This window comes from Sturnira hondurensis, unplaced genomic scaffold (genome assembly GCF_014824575.4).
Source record: "Sturnira hondurensis isolate 20B ecotype Veracruz unplaced genomic scaffold, ASM1482457v3 Scaffold0022215, whole genome shotgun sequence".
NCBI classification, from domain to species: domain Eukaryota; kingdom Metazoa; phylum Chordata; class Mammalia; order Chiroptera; family Phyllostomidae; genus Sturnira; species Sturnira hondurensis.
Window position 1 is genome coordinate 7,666,118 of NW_028094846.1, and position 24,493 is coordinate 7,690,610.

The 24,493-nt window shown below is 49.7% G+C and overlaps 1 protein-coding gene across 3 annotated transcripts in view; it reads right to left on the reverse strand.

Annotated features, from left to right (window-relative positions):
• ASTN1 (astrotactin 1) overlaps positions 1-24,493 on the reverse strand; it is a 273,650-nt gene that overhangs the window by 225,433 nt on the left and 23,724 nt on the right. The window lies entirely within an intron of this gene.

A 24,493-nucleotide genomic window follows, 5' to 3' on the forward strand; every position in this document is an offset into this window, starting at 1 on the left:
GCTTTCAAGAAACCCAAGAGCACGTGTCCCTCCTCCCTGTCTCAATGCAAGGTCAAGGCCGGCTTTCACAGAGTGTTCTGCTATTTCAGTGAAAACCAACCTCGTAGCAAATTGCTCTGGTTACCTCTGGGGTCACTTAGGGGTTTGCATAGTCTGTGGTAATTGCTTTATTTCAGCAGGAAAAAAAAAAACACTTATTACCGTGTTTTTGCTGCTGACAGTGGCTTTTGTGTACAGAATCTTTCCCACCGAAGGAGAGGAAGCAACTGATGGCAACCCCCGGTGGCTGTTCCCACAACCGCTTGCTCCTGCCCCGCTCCCCAGGGAGGGCTCCTACAGGACACTGCATTTGGCATGTGTCCAGCCAGGGTGGGTGACACTGGGCAACAACCAGACGGGGGACACCAACTCAAAGGTGGATACTGGTCATGCTCTCCAGTGGGGAAGTGGCTCCTCCCGGCTCTTGACCAATATTGCCACAGGGAGCGCCTCCCAGACAGGCATCTCAGGTCCCTTCCCCTCACTCGCCTAATGCCTCGGGTTTGAGACGTAGCCTGGGAAGGGGGGCGGTGAGAAAAGCGTGAGGTGGAGACATCCCCCTAATTCTAATACGACAGGTGCGTCACATTTTATCTCCACCTTTTGGCTTAGACACCCAGAATCCTTCTCTTTTCCTTTTTTTGAGTCAGTCTCTTAACATGTTCAAGCTCTTCCTGTAATTTCTTTCCCAGCATCCTCTCCTGCCCCTCGCTCTACCATGACCTCTCTCCCCTGTGGCTGGTTGTGAAGGTCCTCTTTCATTTTCCCATCGGGCAATCTTTGTAGAGCTAACTTGAACTTGACACTAGCCAACCAATTCTTCCCCAGCCCTGCACGAAATGCCCCATGAAAAGGGACCTGCGAGCACAGACAGAGCCGACCCGCACGAGGCCAGCGGCCCTCCTCTGCACGTGCTCAGCAACTTGCCCGAGAAGCCACCAACTCCTACCCCCTGCACTGGCCCCAAACCAGGCCATACACACCTGAGGCTGTGTCCAGCTTCTGTGTGGCAGAAAAGAGGCCACTCCCCTCCACCACCCCTTGAACTAAAATGAGACCATCTTAGGACATTCAAGCTTCAGTGATTAAAGTCTTAACAGAGGCACCTCGGAGCCAGGGCCACCAGGGTGGCATGTGGTGCTGGCCAGGTCCTGGAGCTGCTCATTTCTCCTGGGAGGCACACATGCCAGTTCCCACGTTTCCTCAATGCTGTCTCCTCGTGACCTTGGATTTGTTCTCATCCTTGCCTTCCTCTACCACCGTCTGGTTTCCTCTGGGTGTGCCAGTTCTGTAGCTGCCTCGTTCGGGTCTGTGTTGGTTCTGTCTTCCCCCTTTGGGCACCTACTTGGTTTACTCACCTCTTCACTCTCATCTCCACGTGCCCGATCTCTGCCCTCATTCTAGCTGTCCAGTGGTCCCAACCTTGCTGCACTCTCCCAGTTCTGGCCCCGGGGTTTACCCCTTCACCTGCCCCGCACTGATGACAGGGACAAGCCCCGCTGAATCCTGACCCGTCATTAGCGGGCAAAAAGGGAATGAGGACTTTCCCACAGAAACCTAAGAGAAAGAATTTAACTCTAAAAGGCACACCAGTCGACTAGCAGGACATAAACCTAACGGACAGTAAAACCGAGCAGTAAACTAGAAAGAGGAGGATGGGTCACATAAATCAGCGCAGCAAGGATGTAGATAGCCCCACAGGGGAATGAGCCCCACAGGATCGATGCTGAGAAGTGATGGCTGAGGACGGACAAGACACCCCTACCGAATCGACTCAGGTGTCACTCATGGCCAACGCTCATGGCCAACGGGTTACCTGACAGAACACAACAGAGGGAGTCAAGTTAGTGATTAGTGGGCACACGTCGGAGTCAGGTGCCGGGGTTGCTTCCTTACTCGCTGGGGAAGCATGGACAAGTTGCTTAACTTTTTCAAGCCTCGGGTTCCCTGCATGTCATGCGAGGATAATAATGCCCATCATAAGGCTGATGAACCGATTTAAAGAGAATAATGCATGTAGAGTGTCTAGCAGGCATAGTGCCCAATACATGATAATTTCTTAATAGATACTTGTTTAAAATGCATTGTTTTTACCATTAAAGCAGAATTCTGAGCCACATGGGTAATGGCTCTTACATGACATCAATGGCTCATGTGTATTTATCAGTTTTTAATTGAACTTTTTATTTTGAGGTAATTATAGACTCACTTGTGGTTGTAAGAAATCCAGAGAGATGGCACGCATTCGTTACTCAGCTTCCACCAACAGTAGCATCTTGCAAAACTACAGTATAATATCACGGCCAGGCTATTAACACTGACACAATCCAATGATCTTTTTCAGAATTCCTGTTTCACTTATACTCATGTGTGCATGTGTGTATCTTATGCAATTTTATCATGTGTGGAGGTTCATCTATCTACCAGCACAGCCAAGGTGCAAAACAGTTCCATCACCACAAATGGGGTTTTTTAATCAATTTTTAAAAATGGTCTGCTTTGGCGGGCCACAGTCAAAACACTCATTTTGCTTGTCTTCTGGCTCCTGGTGCATTCATCAGTGATGTCCAAGAACCAGTCCTACGCCAGCTCTTCATCCTCCAGTGAATGTGGTTCAACCGTAGGAATAGAACACTTGAACATCAGAGAAGGTGCCAAGGAAAAGAGCAGGGTGGGAGGGGGAGGAAGAAGAGGAAGCACGGAGGAGGAGAAGACTGAGGGAGGGAGCAGCAGGACAGGGAGGGAGAAAGGCGGGAGGGGCAGGAGCCTTGGCAGCCGCTTCCACTTTCAACAGATGGGGAGGAGCAGCACCTTGTCCCTCACCACCGTGCCGGCCCTCTTCACCCACAGGGAAGTGTCTGGCAAACAGGTCAGTTCTGATTTGCTCTAGTCTAGAGTCTAAACAAAGCCAGTTCTGATTCACCCCAGGTTTGCTTGTAAACACAAACCCACAGGGAGAATAAAATTAGGCCCCCGAAACCCAGACCCGATTCAGGTGAACATTAAATGGAAAGAAACAATAGGAGAGAGCACCTGGGCAGTTCACACTTTGACACTATTTAAGTTCACGTGTAAACAACCTGTATGCTTGTAAAAATAAAACAGTCTCATTAGATAAATCTTGGCAAGTATATAAAATAAAAAAAGGAAAGCAATAATCACTCATAATCCTATCACAATACATTACTGGGGTACAATATTCCCACAGGTACACTTTCTAGGCAAATGCACAACACTTAATGTTACACAACTTGTACTGTACTACACAGAGCTTTGTGCCCTAGATTTTCCCTTGAACGCTTTCCTGCACACTTGGAACAGCCTAACTCACCGCATGCGATAGACGCAGAGAGGTGCCATTTCTTCAGCCACTCCCTGCCTCTGAGCACTTCTCTCACTACTGATGCGCCGTTGCCTGTTAGCCATTTTTGAGTAGTTTTTAAAACACAAAGCACCTCTGTGTTGCCCGTGCCGGTTCCCCTTCCACCGACAGACCCAGGAGCCCGTGTGGGTCCGAACTCAGTGGTCTCCAGGTTCCTTGAGGGAGCTCTTTCTGCACGCATCTCAGCCAGCTTCCCGTGTGTGTCCAATCACTGGGCCCTGGCGCCCTGGGGCAAGATACACCTTTAACGTTCACAGAGGGAGGGGGGGGATTGTATTTGCTTCTATTTGGCTATGTTACTTGGTTAAGAAAAAAATGGAAAATTGTTTTCTGTTGGTTTCTATGCCAACTCAACTCTCTAGCTGGCCAAAAGGAAGAACAAGCACGTCAAGTGCCACGAGACCGTTTTTTTTCCATCTACACTGATACCTCCATCACTGTAGATCCCAGACACACTAACAGTGGGCAGGACATCATAATGTGGGAATACTCTTCATGGAAATCTTCTGGAGGACCAGGTGAAACACCCAATAACCTTCCAAAGTATCTCAATGTCTAGGATTCCTAACATTTTCAGAAAACCCAAATCCAGGGCCATCAAGTTCTTACTCCATCGGACCTCATCTTCATCCTTTCTGGGACTATGTCACCATCACTGGGCAATGGTGAGCTAGACACAGACAGACCATGATGGCACATCAGTGACCTCACAGCACTTACAGAGAAGCCCTCTTTCCATACAGAAAATCTGAGACCACCTAGATGATTGTTATTAGTAAGACTCCACATTGTGTTTACTCACTGTGTTTGACATGATCATATTAAAGTCGCACTTGGGCCCTGGCTGGTGTGGCTCAGTGAACTGAGTGCCAGCCTGCAAATCAAACAGTCACCAGTTCAATTCCCAGCAAAGCACATGCCTGGGTTGCAGGCCAGGTTCCCAGTAGGGGGCACTCAAGAGACAATCACACACTGATGTTTCTCACCCTCTCTCCCTCCCTTCTCCTCTCTCTAAAAATACATAAAACCTTTAAAATAACTAAATAAAATAAAATAAAATCATGCACAGGTGTATTATTTTCTGTGTACATGGAAGCATGTATCTTATAATGCTTCTTTACTCAGAATCAAAATACTTTCCCCATATTATAGAAACTAAAGGTTTGTTACATCTTTACATAACAGTTTCTATCCCGTTAGCTCACAAGCATACTGCCCTTCATAAAATACAAAAAGTCCTTACCAACCCTGATTCTCCCTGAAACCCAACCCTCATCTTTGTTTTCCTTCATTGCCTAACACACTTGTGCTGCACTTCCTCACCCACCATTTTTATCTTCCTGTGATCTTTTCTTATTCCACCATTCTGCTGGAAGTGCCCGTACCTCTTACCTAAGGCAGTGAGCTCCTACCTGCCTTCACCCTGCCCGTTTCCTTCCAAACTGAGCTCCTTGGTCACGTCCTCCAGCAGAAAACACTCTTCCGAATTCTTCGATCCTTTCCTCTCTTAATTTCAGTTCTGACTTCGCTCCCAAGTCTCCCGTTTTTGGATTTCCTACCCATCAAAGACAAGCTTTCCCCGGGTTTTATCTCCTGTCCTCACAACCTTGCCCTCCATTCCCTTCCCGGGAGACCCAGGGCCCCGCCTCCTTGCACGTGAATGACTGCTTCTGCCATGGCCACGCCCACGTTCCTCGCTGTGGTCCTCCTATCCCATGCGGAGCTCCGCTCCCCAACTACCCCTTGAATGGAGTGTTTATGTGAATTTCCTGAGGGCACCTCACCTTCCACCCCCTAGTCCTTGCAGTCCTGAGCCACGGTCAATGGCATTCCTAGACTGTTTATTTTTAATATACAAGGGACACACCCGACCCTCAGCCCCGCACTCACATGGTGACCATGTTCTTTCCCTTCACGCTGCCACTCCCAGCCTCAGGCTCAGGCTCCAAGGTTCTCTCTTTAGCTTCTGGGAAGGCTTGCCCCCGTCAACCTCCTGCCTGGACTCCTTCCCATGTCTCTCCTTTCACGTGATCCCCAGACATAAATTCCTAAAGACCTGGTAGAACCCCATTCGACGGTTACCCACTGAGCCTCTTCCCTGTGCCAGGCACTGGGCCAAGTCCTCAGGACGTCTGCGTGGGCAAAGCAGACCAGTGCCTCACCCCGTGGAGCTTGTGAACCCCTGGGATCACACAGTTCACCGACAATCAGCCACACACACGATGGCGTCATTTCCCTCCTCAGAGGTCTTCAGTAGCTGCTCATTTCCCACTCAACCCACCAGAAAAACAAAAGGCAGAACTCCTAGGCAGGATGACAGTCATGGTCCTCCAAAAGCAAGGGTCTGTTTCCAGGTGCCACACACTGTGTCCTTCCTCACCGGACCACTCACCATNGGAGTGTTCATGTGAATTTCCTGAGGGCACCTCACCTTCCACCCCTAGTCCTTGCAGTCCTGAGCCATGGTCAGTGGCATTCCTAGACTGCTGTTTATTTTTAATATACAAGGGACACACCCGACCCTCAGCCCTGCACTCACATGGTGACTATGTACTTTCCCTTCTCACTGCCACTCCCAGCCTCAGGCTCAGGCTCCAAGGTTCTCTCTAGAGCTTCTGGAAAGGCTTGCCACCCTCAACCTCCTGCCTGGACTCCTTCCCATGTCTCTCCTTTCACGTGATCCCCAGACATAAATTCCTAAAGACCTGGTAGAACCCCATTCGACGGTTACCCACTGAGCCTCTTCCCTGTGCCAGGCACTGGGCCAAGTCCTCAGGACGTCTGCGTGGGCAAAGCAGACCAGTGCCTCACCCCGTGGAGCTTGTGAACCCCTGGGATCACACAGTTCACCGACAATCAGCCACACACACGATGGCGTCATTTCCCTCCTCAGAGGTCTTCAGTAGCTGCTCATTTCCCACTCAACCCACCAGAAAAACAAAAGGCAGAACTCCTAGGCAGGATGACAGTCATGGTCCTCCAAAAGCAAGGGTCTGTTTCCAGGTGCCACACACTGTGTCCTTCCTCACCGGACCACTCACCATCCCGAGGTGCACCCCGCGATACCCCACCTTTGCCCTGCTGTGTCCTCCTCGATACCTGCAAAAGACCACTCACTGTTTGCAATTCTAGGTACGCGTTGTCTCCTCCGTAAAAGCCCTTCTGTCCTGAAGGCTCTGGACACCCATCAAAATGAATCATTTCTTCCATGCGTGTTTGAAGCATGTTTGTTTACCCTACCGATCACTTTACACTTACATAATGTGGTATGTGTGAGGCACAGTGAGACACACACACACATATATATAATATAGCTATTACTTCATTCAGCTCTGTATCATATTTATTTATACATCTCCACCCTCCCTTCCACAAACACAGTAAATGTAAGATTGTTGAAAATAGGACTTGTTCTTTTTTATATTTATATCCCAACACACTGCCTTGAACATAGTATTGAATGAATGAAAAGACTAAATATACATTAGTAGTAATATGGAGTGTGTGATAACGACCATCTGATTATTTAGTGATGCTTGGTAACAAAAATAGCTTTTGTATAAAAATGCAATCAGTTTGAGGTGGGGTTTTTTTTCTTTAAAGATGATGGGTGCTATTTTCAATTATCACCAATTACTACGCATAGAGCGCTCACAGGATTACTGGCACCGATTGGAGATGGGGGGGCCGGGGGGTGCTCTGTAGAACATCACGGCGGAGGTGGACCTCGCTCTCCAGTGCTCTGAAAGAAATAATTTATCTTTATATTCTTGGTGTCAATATGCAAATTAGTCTACTCCTAGGTGCATAAAGAAATCTGCTAAAGCAAAGACCACTAAGGTAGTGTAATTCAGAAGAGGTACGGCCCCTCTTTTAAAAAGTCATTACCTGGAGAATCAAACTAATGGTGGGGATGTCTTAGGGAAAACGAATTCTAATCCCCAAACAACCAAAAATTCAAATATTTCATTATAAGCTGTCTTTTAGAACCATCCCAGGCCGCCCTCTCCACTCTCCGTTGCACCAGGCTTGCCCGGCTCACGCAGCCACACAACAGTAGAAGCGTGCTTGTCCCTGAGAGCATGTATGTAGATGAAGGCCTGGGAAGGCTGTTGGTCCACAGCAGTGAAATCAGCGCACAGTCGTAATTCTGCACCTAGACTCTCATCAGCAGCTGGGGGCCAGAATCTACTGGAGGTGAGGGGGTCTCAGGAACGTGGTGAGAAACAAAAACCATGACTGGGTTTATTTCCCACTGAATAGATACTGCTTCCATAGGCATGCCATTCTCCTCCCATCCCCCACCTGAATAACTTTTATCACTCCTTTTTGTCAGTGCCTGAATGTCATTGTCACTGGGAAGCCTTCTCAGAGCTACCAAAGTCAGCCACAAGCCCCTCTGCACTGGGGGGACACCAGCACCCGAATGCCTGATGGAGTTCAAGGTGTGACGACCCCCCAGAGCCAGCAGCTCCATCGGCAACGGNTATGTAGATGAAGGCCTGGGAAGGCTGTTGGTCCACAGCCGTGAAATCAGCACACAGTCGTAATTCTGCACCCAGACTCTCATCAGCAGCTGGGGGCCAGAATCTACTGGAGGTGAGGGGGTCTCAGGAACGTGGTGAGAAACAAAAACCATGACTGGCTTTATTTCCCACTGAATAGATACTGCTTCCACAGGCATGCCATTCTCCTCCCATCCCCCACCTGAATAACTTTTATCACTCCTTTTTGTCAGTGCCTGAATGTCATTGTCACTGGGAAGCCTTCTCAGAGCTACCAAAGTCAGCCACAAGCCCCTCTGCACTGGGGGGACACCAGCACCCGAATGCCTGATGGAGTTCAAGGTGTGACGACCCCCCAGAGCCAGCAGCTCCATCGGCAACGGACACCGTGTCTTCCTCACCAACCCAGTGCAGAGGGTCAAATAAATGCACAGGATTCATGGTTAAGGTCAACAAAGAAGAAATGAAATCTGCTACTAAATACACAGATTTCTACATACCTCTGAGTGTGTGTGTGTGTGTGTGTGCGCGCGCGCGCTTAATGCTAATAACCCAGGAAACAAAACGTGTCTTATTCCATTTGCTGGTTCGGCAACACTAGCTCCAGAGTGGACTGTCAGCTTTGCAGGCTGCCAGTGGGTTGCCATGGAAACGAGGTTCTGGCTGGAGGCTCTGGCTAAAGAGTCCTTCTCAACTCGAAAGAAGCTGCAGAAATGCAGAGGACGTTCTGGGTCCCTCTCCTTCTCTCACTTCGTCCCGAACCTTTCACTAATCTGAGCAACTCCAAAGCCGAAACCAGCCACATTCTGGGAGCCAGGCCTTCCAGAGCTCCACCACCCCGGGGGGGGGGGGGGGACCTGCCCACGCCCGACAGTGCAGATTCAGCTCTGAGCTATTTCAGTGCCTTCTTGGCTGCCTCTGCCTCCCGTCTGCCTTTTGTGGAAAATGCTCCTCATTCTCAGTATCACACAGAACCATCTCAAGGATACCCATGAACCACCTGTCTTTTCTTGATGACAACCAACCAGTGGAAGTGGTCTCTCTGTCCAAAAATAGCAAGAAGACAAACAGGGCAGAGTGAGAAATAGGAGGGGCGGTTGAAAGACACCCACCTGCCGGGTGGGTGCCTTGACGCACGGCCCACGGTGGGAGTCATGGTCAACACCGGGGTAAATAATCCGGGAACAGCCTTCTCCTTCCCGTTCTGTGTGGCACCCAAGAGCAGCAGTCACGTTTTGTGATGTTTATTTGCTCGACACCCAAAGCAGCAGCCAGGTGGCCTGAGAACCTGAAAATGGAGCCACGTAGGCGCTCTCCCTTCTCCGATCTTGAGCTCGGAAAGCCCTGGAGAAGCGTGTTTGTTTGCTCACTCGATGCCTAATTGAAGTATCAAAAGGCTGAGCTGCGACAATGGAACGCACATCAAAACACCCTCAATGGCCCTGGTGAGATTCCGGGAAATTTTACATCAAGACAGAATAGAAGCCAAGCACTGAGAAGCCAGACCCGTACCCTGAGCCACACTGGTGGTTATGAAATAATTTACCACCCCCTTTTCATAAAGGGCTCTCTCCTCCCCCAGGCACCCCAAAGGGCTTTCTTGGTGGGGATTCACACAAAGCTAAAAATGCAAGGCCAGACCCCAGAAAAACTCGCTTCCCCAGTCAAACTGAAAAGACCTTCCTAAGGCTAGTTCCCAGGAGTTCCTGAATTCCCTCAGCTGCTGGGGTTCTTTTTTTCCTTTTCTTAAGTAAGCTTATTCTTTTGATGCCACATTCATGAGTCCCAGGCACAAGGAGGGCGCTCCACTCCGAACCAGCGGCCCTTTCTCCCGTAATGAGCCTCCCCTTCCCCAGCTCACTCACATGGGGGGGCGTCTCTTGGTCTTTTTAAGTCTGTGTTTGCCTTAGCTTTTTTCATGGCTGCAGGAATTCGATGGGAGAAGCCCTGCCCTTAGAAAGAAGACAACCACTTGCCTGGACACTGTGATCCGGCTGCAGTGGGTGAAGACGTGTCCCTGGCACAGGGTCATGCCGGTCGGTGTCCAAGGTCTCCTTAGCAAGAGCCCCTCCTTCTGCTGAACCAAGCTCAGGGGATCTAGTACCAGCACACCCTGCGGTCATCTCAGGGTTCTGTGCACATCAGACCATTGTGCTGGGCTCCATGAGTGCAGGTGGCTTGCTAGTGTGGGACATCTCCCTCCCGGAGGATTCGGAAGAGTTCTGACCTAAAAACTCCCTAGGCCAGGTGTTATTTGCTTTTGCTGTAGTTTATTGTGGCTGCTCTGACTTCTTCGTCCTATAAAAAAGCAGCTCGCCAGCGTCGCAACATCCAGGTTGACCTTACCCTTCTGTAAGCTACATGCGAAAATAAAGATTTTCATTCTGATCGTGACTCAGAAACAGGGCCACCAGACATCTTTCTACTCCTGCAGAGGTGACGGGAGTGCTGGGTGCCTCAGAGGAATGGCACCGGGTGAAAGACGGAGGGGTCTATGCCCCTAAAAAAAGCCCATGACCTTGAACAAGTGGCACACACTCCGCTTGCTCAGCAGGGAAATGGAAAGACGGAAGCAGGTGAACTCCAGGGCACAAGGAGTTCAGAGGAACCTGGCCCTCGAAATCAGAGGGAGCTGGGTGTGCGGCCAGCAATTCTGTCCCCGGGGCGGCTGTGTGACGTGGGCAAGATACAATCTTCCCTGAGCCCGAAGTCTCTCATCCACGGGCTCCCTTACACTTTCTGGGGTGTGGGGTGAAACAAAGGGAGACGGCATGTTACTGCCTGTAGCGTCAAAGTGATCTGTCAAAGGGTTTCTGCCTCCATCTCCTTCGCTCCTCCACTTTCTTCGGGCTTCCATTAGCTCTCAGTTTACACGTGATCTGCTGATCGGAGAGGCCCTAAAATCAGGTGAAAAGGCAGGCCTCTGGTGCACACGTCCTTTCAAGAGTCTGCGTTTTGGGGTGAGGCCCCAGCTTTGAGCTGGGAGGCAGGTTAAATGGGCCAAGAGTTCAAGCTGGGGGAGTCCCAGGGGAGGACTTGGATGGCAGCCGGGCCGGCGGAGCAGAAAGGCTCCGGGATACGGTCAGCAGGGCGGAAGCAGATGCAGCCAAACGAGGGGACCTCTCCGCCCACTTAGCAGGGGGCTGGCAGCCTCAGTCCCTGGCCTGAGCCGAGACGTGGATGCCAAGGAAGAGCACACTCGTCTACCTGGAGCCCTTCGAGGTTATCGGGGGAAAAGAGAGATCGATGGGGACCCTGCTGTGACCTGCCGAATCCTTTTCTCCTCCAGCCAAAATTGGTTTTAAAATAAGTTGCAACAAGGAAGAAGTGAGAGTAAACCTGTGTCCTTGAGGGACGAGAGAGGTCCCAGTGAGTTCACGTGGAAGGACCCGTGGACGGCTGGAGACTGGGAGCAGAAGTGACAGGAGCCACATCGCACCTGTCCTTGGAGGGGCAGAGCACCATGGCACCAAAGCAGTGCCCAGGCAGTGGGGCTGACTTTGCCTCCCGTCAACCTGATTACTCGTGGTGTCTGGGGCCCTGGGAGCTGAGCAGGGACAACTCAGAAGTACCTGACTGCTGCTGGACTGTGGCGGCAGGGCAGAGCCTTGAAGTGCAAGGTCAAGCAAGGTCAAGCAAGGTCAAGGGTGCCGGAGAGAAGACTCTTAGAGAGTACAGTGGGGTCACTCCCATTTCTGTCTACCTTATCCCACCCTCAAGACCCCCGACCCCACATTCAATTCAGGTCCTACTGACTGGATGAGGGCTCCACGCCCCATCCTGGTGACTTAACCACTCAGGTCCCCACTCAGCCCTACACTCCCACCTTCACAGTGGCCAGCGTTCTGTCCAGACACTACCTAACTCACCCGACTCACTGAGTTTCCACAAAGGAGATGACAGGAACCACCCTCCTTATTCCCAAGCCCTGGAGGCAAACCTGCTTGCAATCAATTATGGGGAAAGGTTGAGGGTGAGAGTCTCTTCCCTTAAGACAGTGAGCTAGAGTCTCCACCCTCAACAGCACAGCCTCTGGCTGGACCCTCACCCTGTCTTCCCTCTAGGGGGTGCCAGCCCCAGCTCCCAGGCCAGGGCACCCTGCAACACTCCAAGGAATGCCCCGGGCAGCTGGCTCTGCCTCACTTACTTTAAAACCACACTCCAACCATAAGCAGCTGGACCTGAGCAGGGTCAGTTACCCGTCAGGGGTGAAGAAGCCCATCCTTCTGCAAGGTTGCATGGAGGGCGTCAAGGACGCCAAGTGGGACGCATTACTGGTCTAAGCACAGCCCCACAGGGAGGGGATGGCTTCCATCCAGCAGTCAGCGGGACGCATGGAAGGTCAACACCAAGTGGCACGTGAATGTTCATATTCACTTAACGGGGAAAACTCCCACAAAGGGTCGCTACTGGACTTTTCTTTCCACTAACGCCTACCGAGTGCCCAGCATCCTCTGGGAGGCGCCGAGTTCCTGCAGACACAGTGGGGCAGCTGCTTCCCCTCAGAACCCCACAGAGGAGGCAGGGTAGGTATTGCTCCCCTTTTTACAGATGTTTCCCTTTTCACAGGGACTACAGACTATACAACCCTAGGTCAGTAGGTCAGTGGCCCAATGGTGGCAATCAGATCACAGAAGGTAGACCCCGACGTTCCTACCCCTCCTTCTTATCCTCACTCCAACCCAGGGGGCTCCTGGTAGCCCCCAGGGCTACTTCTTTCTTTGTTAAGAGCTCTGGGTTCTCGACAGCAGACTTCCTCGACAGACAGGAGCTATGCATTCCAAGCTGCACCTTTCCACCCTGGCACTTGAACTGATGACTTCTTGGCCAGTGGTGTGGTGGCACCTGGCACAGCCAAGCCTTAGGGAGGCCTCCAGACTGACTTGGGAGCTAACCCCAGGCACAAAGCCCAATCCAGTGGTCCCTCAGAGAGGAAAGAAGTAAAAGGATTAGCCCCAGACTATGCCCACCTTGCCTAGGAGGGGACAGGCCCATTGTGTGAGAGGTCTGATTTACGGGCAGTTAATTTTGCCCTCTCCAATAAGAGACGTTTGGCAGGAAGCCTTTCAGATGCACGTCTGAATATCACAAGACTCTGGGAGCTGTTTCCCACCGAGGGCTTCGGTGCACACACCACAGATGTCTCGAAGCAGCACAGGGCACCAGCATCCTTCCCCGACCCACGGGCGAACCTCAGTGGACACGCCCTTCCCCCTGCCCACCGATGAATAATACCTGGCTTCAGAGCAGGTAGCCAGGAGCCTGGTTAGAGGGCTCAGCCTGCCAAGGAAGCCCCAACTAACCTCACTTGCCCCTGCCTCCTTCTTGCTTTCACCCCCTTTCACCCCCTCGAAAAGCATCTGGGAGACCATGGAACCGAGGCTGACAGGAGTAGCGTGTTCCAGGCGGAATTATTCACACCGTTCTCACACATCGTTCTCACTCGAGTCTCTTCTCTGCCTCCCATTGCAAATGAATCCCCTCCCTCAAAATTCTTTCCGGGAGAGAGAAGACGAAGAGGGCCCGAGACCCAGCACAGATTGGGCGAGGGGGCGAGCGTTAGCTTGCTGCTGCTTTGGCGAGGCTCTGTGGCATCAGCTCAGCTTTGAGCCCGAGAGGAACTCGGCAAGGCTGAATTTCCACATCTGATGTATGTATATTGCCTGAAGCACTTCGCTAACAGCTACCACGGAAGCCACTGCCCAGAGGAACAAGGGGACACAGATAGGGAAGGCAATTGCTGTTTGGAAATCAGATAGGAGATTACATCCCCTTTATTACCAATTAGGAGGTCTTTAGGATTCACTGGCATGTCTTGATAAGAGGAGGGAGCAGAGTGAGTTAGCACCGCTAACAGGGGCAGCAACTTTTATGACTCTCACTGCGAATTAAGGATGGCTTTCATTTTCCAACAGCGGTGAGGAAGCATTTCCACAAGGGGCTGCGGAGAGCTGCCCGCTGCCCCCCCCCCACCCAGTCCGTCTGGATGGAGGCACATACGCCCCCGAATCTGCCAACACGTCACTCCACACCAGCCCAGGGCCTGGACTTGCACTCTAAGCTGTGGGAACCTGAGAGAGGTCACTGTCCATCTTAAAAGGGCTTCAAATCTGGTGAGAGCAACACAATCTATGTACAAAGTGATTCGCAACCAATTCAACGGAGCAGAAAGCTGAGTATTCACGATAAAGACAATACACGTCAAATGATTTAAATCAGTTGGAAGGGCATGAAGAATGAAATGGTCAAAGATGGTTTTATAGAGAAATGAGAATTGGCCCAAGCCTTCTGGTGCGTGGATTTTGGTAAATAAAGAGAAGAAAATCCAACTACCGAGATTAATTTAGGCAAAGAATGAGGATGATGAAACTGATGTGTTGTATGTATTTGTGTTTCAAAGGACCATGCGAAGATCAAATGGATGGAGAAGAACCCACTTAGGGGAATGAAATGCTAATTGACGTTCATCAAGGTGAACGTCATCCTCCCTAGATATGGAGACACCAGTTCTTACGCAGCCCCCACGTCTCCCTGCACCTCCCGCACGGGAGAAAGTCCCCGAAATTACCACGGATATCAATGATAAAGAGAGGGATGAAAAACACTCCATATAGGCTCAGACCAATGATCCATCCAGACCGGGATGCAGTCACTGAGAATGACACCAAGTATATTAAAGGAAGGACATCGCTGTCTCTGGTGATCTCAATCTCAAAGGGTTAGGGCCACCGCCCTAAACACCCTTAATTTCCTCCTAGTGGCCGATGATGGCTCCATAAAATATAAACTTGCCTGAATGACTCTTCAACCAATTTGTCTTTTCCGACAGTATCACCTCTGAGGGTAATACATTCGCTCTGTTTACTACCCACTATATTAAGCGATCATCATACCTCCTGCATTTTCTCCCAAATTAAGTCTCTCCTTCAAGCCTCAAAGGATGCCCCTTATTGTTAATATTCTAAGATGTTGTGAACAAGTTCGTAATCACAAACTAGAACGTCTCTTGACCTTCACCTCTCTGAATAAAAGCTGTTGAACCTATCCTTATACTGAAAACTTCCCTTCTCGTTTGTGGATTCTCATTGGCCCCTTCGAGCACCTTCCTGGCTCCATTACTACAGGCAGTGTTTCATCGTCACCATCAGCCATTAGGGCATCAGCCATTATCAGCAGCAGCACACCATCATCACGAGGCCTGGGAGTGACAGACCTTCCCCCTTGGCTAGGGACATCCAATACAAGCAGGTGAACTGGCTGCCCACCTTGCGTCGTGGCGCCTCCTGCAGCTTTCGCATCAGATGTCACACGACCCTTTGGGGTCTGAGATCTGGCCTGCTGAGTGGCCCCAAAGGGGCCAGGTGGTGCCACCCAGAAGCACGGATAACTCCTGAGTGTAGACACTGACCGATGGGAAAGAGGACAAGGAAAAAAGCCAGGCAGGTAAATGCTCTCTCTTCCTTCCCTTCCAGAAACCACTCCAAGATGTGGTAAGGCCCTGTCCACAGGCTTCCCATTAGGCAAAGCCAAACAGGTGTGTCAGGTGAGCTGCGGAGTCCTCTTTCTGGTGACATGAAGCACTGGCCATTAGAATATAATACATTATTGCACATCCCTTCTTCCTACCCCCTCTCTCCCAGCCCTTTCTCCTTAGTATTCCACTCCTTGCCTTGCAAATAAGGATTCAGAATTTAGTCTTTAGGCTCTGTTTCCTAGGGAGCCTGGGCTAAGTAACCATCAAGGATACCACTAAAGGGACCGGGTTCTGTGTGGTTCATTCTCATGACACCAGAAGGAAGCAGGCATTGTGATCAGAGACTCAAAACATATGGGAAAGGTAAGCAGTATTTTAAAGCTCACATATACTGCATGACAAATAAGCAGCACAAATAATAAGCCTCAAAGGTATTCATCAGGGTGAACGATCGCTGGGACCATCAGGCATCTTGGACAGGTCATCATCAGGCCCTAGTCATCTGGGTAGCAAAGAAAAAAAGCTTTAACTTCTTAAACCAAAGTCACCTTTCAACGCCCTCACCCGATCTTCTCGAATACGTGTGAAATTTATTTCTATTGGCTTGACATTCCCGAATGTGAAAGACTTTAATGTCGACTGAACACTCAGGAAATTTCATTATGGCCTCTCTCTTCTCTGGAAATATTAAACTGTTCAATTAAAAACTGTGAAGCAGTGGCTTCTAGAAGACTCCATGGTTAATGTGTTGTATTCCGAGAAGCACCCATTTGTCGTCTTCCTTGACACATAATCCAGCTCGTTACCAAGTCACAGTACTTTCTGCCATTCTCCCCGCCCCTGGCACCTCCTCTACAAACCAAAGGACTTCGGCACTCGGACCTACTGTGTCTGGGCCTGCAGCTCCAGAGTCAAACCACTGTGCTGTCTGTCCTTCAACTCCAGCTATGGCTCTGAGCCTAATCGACAACCCTCTCCGTATAAGCTCGCCACCTCTTTCTTGGAGTGCAAGGTTGATCCGAGGGCCCTGAGGGCCCTTGGCATGCGGCTGACTGTCTCCTACCGTTGGGCGGGCCGTCCGCTGAACCGCGTCGTGGACACAGGTGCCATCGGACTCCGTGGACCCAGAGCGTCCCAATTTCACTCTCCAGCTCCTTCCAACTGTTGGGTGGCTGGCATCCCATTCTGATGATTTATTTAAGCAGTTTGTCAGGTCAACCACATCCCACACGCATCTGATCCAAAACATGAATGTTCGCTGTAGATGTAATTTTTCATGTCAACTTATGCACCAAGAGAAAATGACCTTTATTCCAGACAGAAGCAATTTCTTTACAAATGGTAACTCTCAATGCCCCGGTGAAACAATCAGGAGGTTCTGGTAAAAACCGGTAATAATAATAATAATAATGTAAGTTTCAACTAAATAGCCAAATTGTTTGGGGTCCTTGTCATCTTTTAATTACAACCCTACAAAGGAATTTAAGGTTATTCACATAATTCCTTGTGATTAGATGAATTTGAGCAAATAGCACATTTCTGAAGGGGAGCCGCAGTTTGGAAGTACTGTACAAAAAGAAAAAACAAAAGGGTATCCATTTTCTACTTTTCATAAGCCTCTCTGGAGAGTGCTTCTTTCCTCTGTAAGCTATACTCACCCATACTTCTACTATGTACAAAGGGATTCTATACCTGGGACTTTTCCATGGTGAATTCAAAGACTGCTTAATTGAATCAAAATTCTAAAAGCCAAACTTCACGGGAGTTAAGATTTTTATCCCCACACTCTCCACATATTGCTCTCAAAAGTCGAACAAGCTGCTTTTGAAAAAGCCTACGGTTTTTAAAATATTCTTTCCCTTAGTTTGGGGAACTCACAGTCCCGCAGCTATTTCTGAAGTCGGTACGTGTCTATCTGTGCTTGTGCGCACCAAATTTGAGACACTATAAGCAATGCCGAAGTTAAAATCTGGAAGAAACATCTGTGATAAAATGCCTCTCCTCTTTCTTCTGTGATTTCACCAGTGTGTGTATGCTCTTCGGGTATTAGACAAGAATCTAAACGACTAACCCCAGTCGGGGCATGTGAGGGGAAGCGTTCTTTAATGGTGTAGAACAGATCAAAGACAAACTGGACAGTTGCTAGAACTTGCAACCCAACCTGGCAAAGCCTAGACCAGCCAGCTGGTCTTAGGACACAGCAATCACTTATCTGTGCTCTGAATATGACATGAGGATTGGAATTTCTTGATCAGCATGGAGTAGAAATATGATAAATAGTCGCAAAAAGAAGTGTGAATCTGCAGACAGAGAGTGAATCAGCCTCAGACTGTCAAAGGTGCAAATGGGTCAGCATGGCTTTAAGACCAGGTCAATGTGCCCAAACAGACCCGGAGATGAAGACTGGCCACGTTTCATCACTCAATAGCCTTGATCTTCCTGGGGAAACAGACTAAAGAATACACTTCAGGCCATGTAACGAATTCCCAGGAAACAACTGTAAAGGGTGCGGGTGTGACTTCCAGGGCTGTCTAACCATTGAAGTTCACAGACAAGTCTGTCTGAATCCCAAGTGGGGAATTTACATCCAGGACATTGGGGACCACACGTGAGTGGGAGAGGTAATAACAGTCCCAACAGCAGACTAAAGCCCGTCTCAGGACAGGCGATGGAACATGCAGAAATAAGACCCGAGAGCAGCTTCCGCCGGACCCGAGGATCCCACCAGGTAAGGAAGCAGTGGCTGGACAGGATCCGTTCAGTGCCAGGATCTGGAAGCAAGGCCAGCCCCGGTCTTTCTCAGACTGGGAGTTACCGCGTCCTCATGGAGTAGGTTCGTTCCGAGGGGAGAGTTGAGTAGAGAGAACAGGAAAACAGCCGCAAGGACAGCAAAGCCCCTGCCACGTTTTGGGCCCTGAGGAGGGCCTAAGAGCCATGTGCATTCTCTGCACATTCTGTCAGTGCTGACAAACAGCCAGCAAAGATGCGTATTGTTAACTGCGGTTCGGAGACAAGGAAACTGAGGCTCACAAAGGTTAACTTGTTCCGAGGTCCCAGGAAGCCTTATTCTGTAAACTCATGTACTTCTGCAAATTCATTGGACTTTTTCTTTTTCTACTGTCTTCTCTGGTTGAAGTCCCACTTTCGAAGCAGCAATTTTGCCTCAGTTAATAGAGAAGACCAGGGGAGGAACCCTGCCAGGGTACAACAGGGTGGCCTAAGCCGCCCTGGGAATCAAGTTAGGATGTCCCTCCAGAGCCGTCAGCAGTACACCCTCCCAAACTATAGTATGGCAATAAGGAGAACTGGCTAAACAGCAAAAAAGCAAAATGATCCTTGTCCCCAGAAAGAGCACTGTGTAGCAGGGGAATGACACTCTTAAAATGGTCCCTATAGTTCTTCCTATTTGAAGATCCAGGGCCAGGAAAATATCACGTGTCCCCCTCCCCACTTAGAAGCGAGTATCGCACTGCTGGTCAAAGGACGCTGCCCTATCACTTGCAGGGAGGCGCCTGGGCTGGCAGCTGGTCTCCGCCCCCACCAGAGTTAGCCTGGGCGAGGGCCACACCCTTCAGGTAATGCTCCAAAACCTCCAGATGCAGCTCATTAGGGAGCCCAGCTCATTAAGGCCCATCGAGCTCTGTCAGGGGTAATTAAATCAGGGATTAGTGTCACCCAGAGAGTTCTGCGAGAGCCTGGCTCACATTGAAGTGTCTGACACTGAGCAGGGAAGGCAGAAGCGGTTACTGTCAGCTCCTAGCATGGAGCTTCGTCCTCTCCCAGGCTCTCGCGGGCTGGCCTGTCGGTCTTTGGAGCAGGAGAAAGCCTATATTTTAGTTTTTCCAAAATGCTTTTCTCTACTCTGGGCCCCAGTTGACACTTACTGGATTTTTAAAATTAAAGTACATGACATATCTCACCCTTCAAATCCTATTTAAAAACACCTTCCCCTCAACGCACCAGAAACTGCTCTGGTCCACCTCCCAGAGGGACGGGGCGGCCCCTGGGGCCCTCAGCGTGTTAACTTGCCACCTGCCTGGGGTGCGGGTGCAGCACCCCCCATGTACTTCTCGTGGGAGTGTAAATTGGCGCACCCTTTCAGGAAAGTGATTTGATAATACGTTCCAAGAACTTTAAAAGTGCTCCTGCCCTTCTGACCGAGTGTATAATTACACTTCAGGGAATCTATCTGAAGAAAATAATCAGAAACACAAAAGAAGCTTGTTACACCAAAGATGACTACTGCACCGTTATAAAAATAAACAAATTGGAAATGTCAATATTATTCAGGAGAATATTGAATATCCATATGTTAGAATATCATTGTTCATTTTATTTGACAAATATTGGCTGGCGCTGAGAATCTCAGATTTAACCATCTACACCCGGAAATTTCAAGTGAAAACCCAAGATCTTAAGTTACACAGACAACAGTATTTCAAGTATGTAAAAACCCTGCTTAAAAAGAAGGAGCCACGCCTATGTGTCAACAGGGTTTCCTCCCGTTGGTAAGATTAAGAGTGATGTCTTCTACGCTTTCTTATTTTTTTTTTTCTGACACAAACACTGTGAACATATATTGCCTTTGTAATCGAAGGACATGGGGAAAGCCTTGGATTTCTAAAAACATGCAAACCGACAAAGGTAAATTTGTTGGTTTGATTTGTTCTTCCCCCCTAAACGGGAAACGATCTATCTAAGTCCTTCCCCCCTAAACGGGAAACGTGACTCTTCTCTTGGCGAAGAGGACTCTGCCTTTCAGTCTATCTACCAGTTGCTATCTTCCATTTGGACTTAATAACCACCACACAGAGATAAGCAGGGAGCAAACGAAGCCACCAGAGAGGAAAGGTGACAGACAGTCAGTTTTCCCCATCCTGTGGCTTCATGGCTTTGAGATTCTGGGGCTAAACCGGCACACAGCCCTGCTGACCGCCACATCTAAGCCCACCATCGGGTCAGTTCAGGCACATCAGGAGCAGGGGCTGAGTTCTTCTCTAAGGTCACACTTTCAACAGACCATCCGGGGCAGCAGTCTGGAAACAGTGACCCAGACACCCACCAAGGCCCGAGCACAAGCTGGGGGACACAGCTGGGCCCCTGGATGCTGAAGGCTCCGTGGGAAAACCAAGCTAATGTGATCCTCCTCTGCAAACTGCCTAGCACCTGGCTCCGTGTACATTCCAGCATGTGCTAAGAAACTTTTTGTGTAGAACATCTATGAACTGCTCTGATATACACAGAGGTGTCCGCCGGACACCTGCGGTCCCCATGCGTTTGCTGACGCTCGTCCCAAGGAGGATCAGAGGTGGTAGTGGACATCATACCCAGAGTGAGAAGGGGGTGAGAATGGGGTAAAAAGATGAGAAAGATGGCCCAATGTGGATGTTCACCCACACTGGGCGTCACCCAGCTTGGGTCAGATCGCCCAGGAAAAACAACCCTTTCCCGTTAGTTCTGAAAGCACGACTGGTCACACGATATATTTGGAAAGACAGCTTTTAGGGTGGGCCTAATATCCTACTGTATGCACACAGGTGGCCCCTCCCCACCATGGGGTCTTGTTTTTATCACACACATTGCCTCAGCTGTCCAACCGAGGGATCTGCAACGACACCACGAAGCACTGACCTAAGCAATCAGCAGAATAAGAAGAGCTATGATGTGGCGATGTTGTGCTAGCTAAGGCCCTGTTTCTAAATTTCCCCTGGGCCAAAAGGAGGCCTAGGCTCAGAGGAGCTCAGTAACTGAAGAGCAATCACCCATAGATAGAGTTCAAAACAGCGTCTGTCCTGATACAAAGCCCAAATCTTCTCTTCCCATCACATTCTGTTACTCCCCCAAACTATTAGGGTTGGCTTTTCTTTTTCTTCTTTTTTTTTTTGAGACTGAAACAATTGCCCTCAACCTACCAAAATGCATGGGTACAAAAATCCATGTGACTTTTAAGAGCATGAACGTCCCATAATCCCAAATACCCCATCATTGCCTCTCTTCTCGCCCACAGGTGATGGGTAAAGCAAGGCTAGCGATGGTCGAAGCATACTGATGGCAAAGAAATGAGGACAGTATCTCATGATTAATATCACTGGCACACTGAATGTCATCAGAACAAAGATGAAGGTCACTGTCCCATCTATAGTCCAGCTAATGTAAGGACTTACACATTAACGGTAATTTGTAGTCAAGCGTTTCTGCCTACCTAAAAGGGTGGGAATGTACAACTTCACAGCTTAGACCTGTAAAGGTCTANCCAAATACCCCATCATCGCCTCTCTTCTCGCCCACAGGTGATAGGTAAGGCAAGGCTAGCGATGGTCCAAGCATACTGATGGCAAAGAAATGAGGACAGTACCTCATGATTAATATCACTGGCACACTGAATGTCATCAGAACAAAGATGAAGGTCACTGTCCCATCTATAGTCCAGCTAATGTAAGGACTTACACATTAACGGTAATTTGTAGTCAAGCGTTTCTGCCTACCTAAAAGGGTGGGAATGTACAACTTCACAGCTTAGACCTGTAAAGGTCTACTTTATTTTCTTTTAAGGTGGAGAAAATGAGACCCAGGAATGTGACTAAATCGCTACAGACTACAGGCTTCTGAAAGCTGTGTGAGGGTAAGGAACAGGTCTCTTTGGCCTTAGTTCGCACACTAATTCATTCATACATTGATTTACGCAAGAACTTATCCTGAATACCTACTGTGTATCAGATGCTTGAAGGACAAAACCATCTGTGCCTAGGACTCGGCTGTGTCCACAATCGTCACCCAGGGATTGCGGGTTGAGAGGGTTTATGGATTACAGATAACAGTAGCAGAAATGAGGGCACAGATCTGCGGACCCCCAGATTCCAATCTATGGTTCTAACACCACCAAATCCATCATTCTGGGTACGCAGCTGGCCTCTGAGCTTCCAAGGAGCACTGAAATCCGAAGATTACTAATGGATTGCAAACATAAGAATGTCATTTCATCCACACTAAATGGGTTACATTTTCATTTCACTGAGTGCCTTCTTGCTTCTGAAACTCGAGCCAGGAAAGCAGGAGCACCTCGCTGACCTCTTCACCACTCATTACCCACTCCTGTGCCTTCGAGCACGGGCCTAATCAGCTCTTCCGGTTCTGATCTTGTTAGAGAACACTGTTCTCCCGCCCCTGGAGTCCTGCCTAATATACTGCAGGGAACAACCTCACCGGAGTCGAGAATCACAAGGCGGGTGAATTTCAATCAGATAGCCTGGGCCTATTCTTGGCGGGACCACTCCCCACCAGCCACAGGAGTGACTTTAGGCCAGTGCCAAATGGCTGCGTTCCAGTCTTACTGTTATTCAAACTGGGGGAAAAAAATCTGTTGTCTGATATCTGCTACAACCCTCAAAGAATAAGTCTGTGAAAAACAATGGATTTTTATGGCTTAAAATATTGACTTTTTTCCCCTGAAGTTTTTAAAAATGCCTTCACTGGATGCTACCATAGAATGATGGAAAGAGGAAGTGGTGAGGATGGAGACAGGAGGGAGATGAGCCTGAGCCGTAAATAAGCACCCTACGAGACAAGGCATAAGCATTACTGTCGAGTGAGGAGTGAGAAGCGCCTTGGGAATTCCGGGAGGCATGGCCAACACCAAACGCAGGGGTTACTTATGAGAAAGGCCTGCAAAGCAACTCGACACCAGGGAAGACATCACAGCACATGAATGAGGAAGAGGCTCCAGTGAAGGACGGCACAGGACTCCCTTCTCCTCCCCTCCCCACTGGGCCTCCAATGCAGAGCCATGTGCAGAAGGGTGAGGGAGCGGCGGGAAGGGGGGGGCACTCGCTGCCACAGAACCCTGCTTTTGCTCTGTCGCCTGTGTCTCAGCAGCGAGGAACGCCAGTTCGAATCACACTCTTTGCACCTCCTCACATCAACAGTGGCCCTGGGCCAGCTTGATAAGCTCCAGGATTCATCTGTGAGCGTGCGCGCACCAAATAAAGAAGGAGCCCGCGTACCCTGCCGGCACCCCATCACCAGTCCCCAGCCATCTTCTGCCCATCTGGCCCTGCTCCCTGAACTCCCCAGACTCACTCCCTAGAGGCAGAAGGCAACAGAGAAAGCGTTATGAGCGGTGGTGACTGACAGCTTCCAAATGACAGAGACCTGAAGGAAATGACACTTGGACTATGGCAGAAGGCACGGAGGCCACCGCCCACTTGTTTCTAAAGAGAGAAATCCCAGCATCAGCAACAGCAGGCGGTCGGTCTGCAAAAGACTGTGCGATGAGACTGGAATGGGGGGGGCTTGAGCACCAGCCTGAACGCGGACATCTGGACACCACACTCTGTCCCCGACAGCCCTCAAGCTCCAGTCTCACTTCCATCATTTACGAAACACAGGCTACATGACCTTTCAAATGCTTTCCAGTGTTAACATTCTACCGCCTGGCCTGGTCACTCCCAGTGTGTCCATGGCCCAGCATCCCCTGTAACTTGTTAGAAATGGGGGATTTTGGTGGTCACCCCGGAAGTACTTTAAGACACTCTGCACTTTTAATATATTTAATATATTCCTGGTGATCTGTATGCACATTCAAGTTCAATGAGCATCGTTCTAGAATATTTTGGCATAGTTCTCACTCGAAAATGATAAAATAGAGCAAAAATAAAAATGCCAGACTAAATGACCTCGCCTCTCAAAGAAAAGCACCTGTGTTGCCCATGAAGAGGGCCTGACACTGTCCTAAAAACTGTCATCCAATGAAATCCCACTCCCAGCAGGCGCCCCGTGCCCCAGAGTCACTACTGCGGTTGTGGCTTTTCTTCCGTGGAGCGTCCTTGTTTGAACGTATCCCCACTGGATTACCTGGGGGTCTTGAGTCACATGGCATTTGGTGAAGTGTCCCGACAGAACAGTGTTGAGACACTTCCAAGGATTACAAGAAGTATCGCGCCCTGGTCCTAGGCACATCTCCCTTCCTGGGGGCTGTAATGTGACTGAACGCACCAGCTGGCTGGGCACACCTACCCGGGGTCAGTCACACAACAACAAATCAAGCCTCTCTCTCTCCCCTTCATTACATGGCCCCACACCACGTGCTAGCCACAT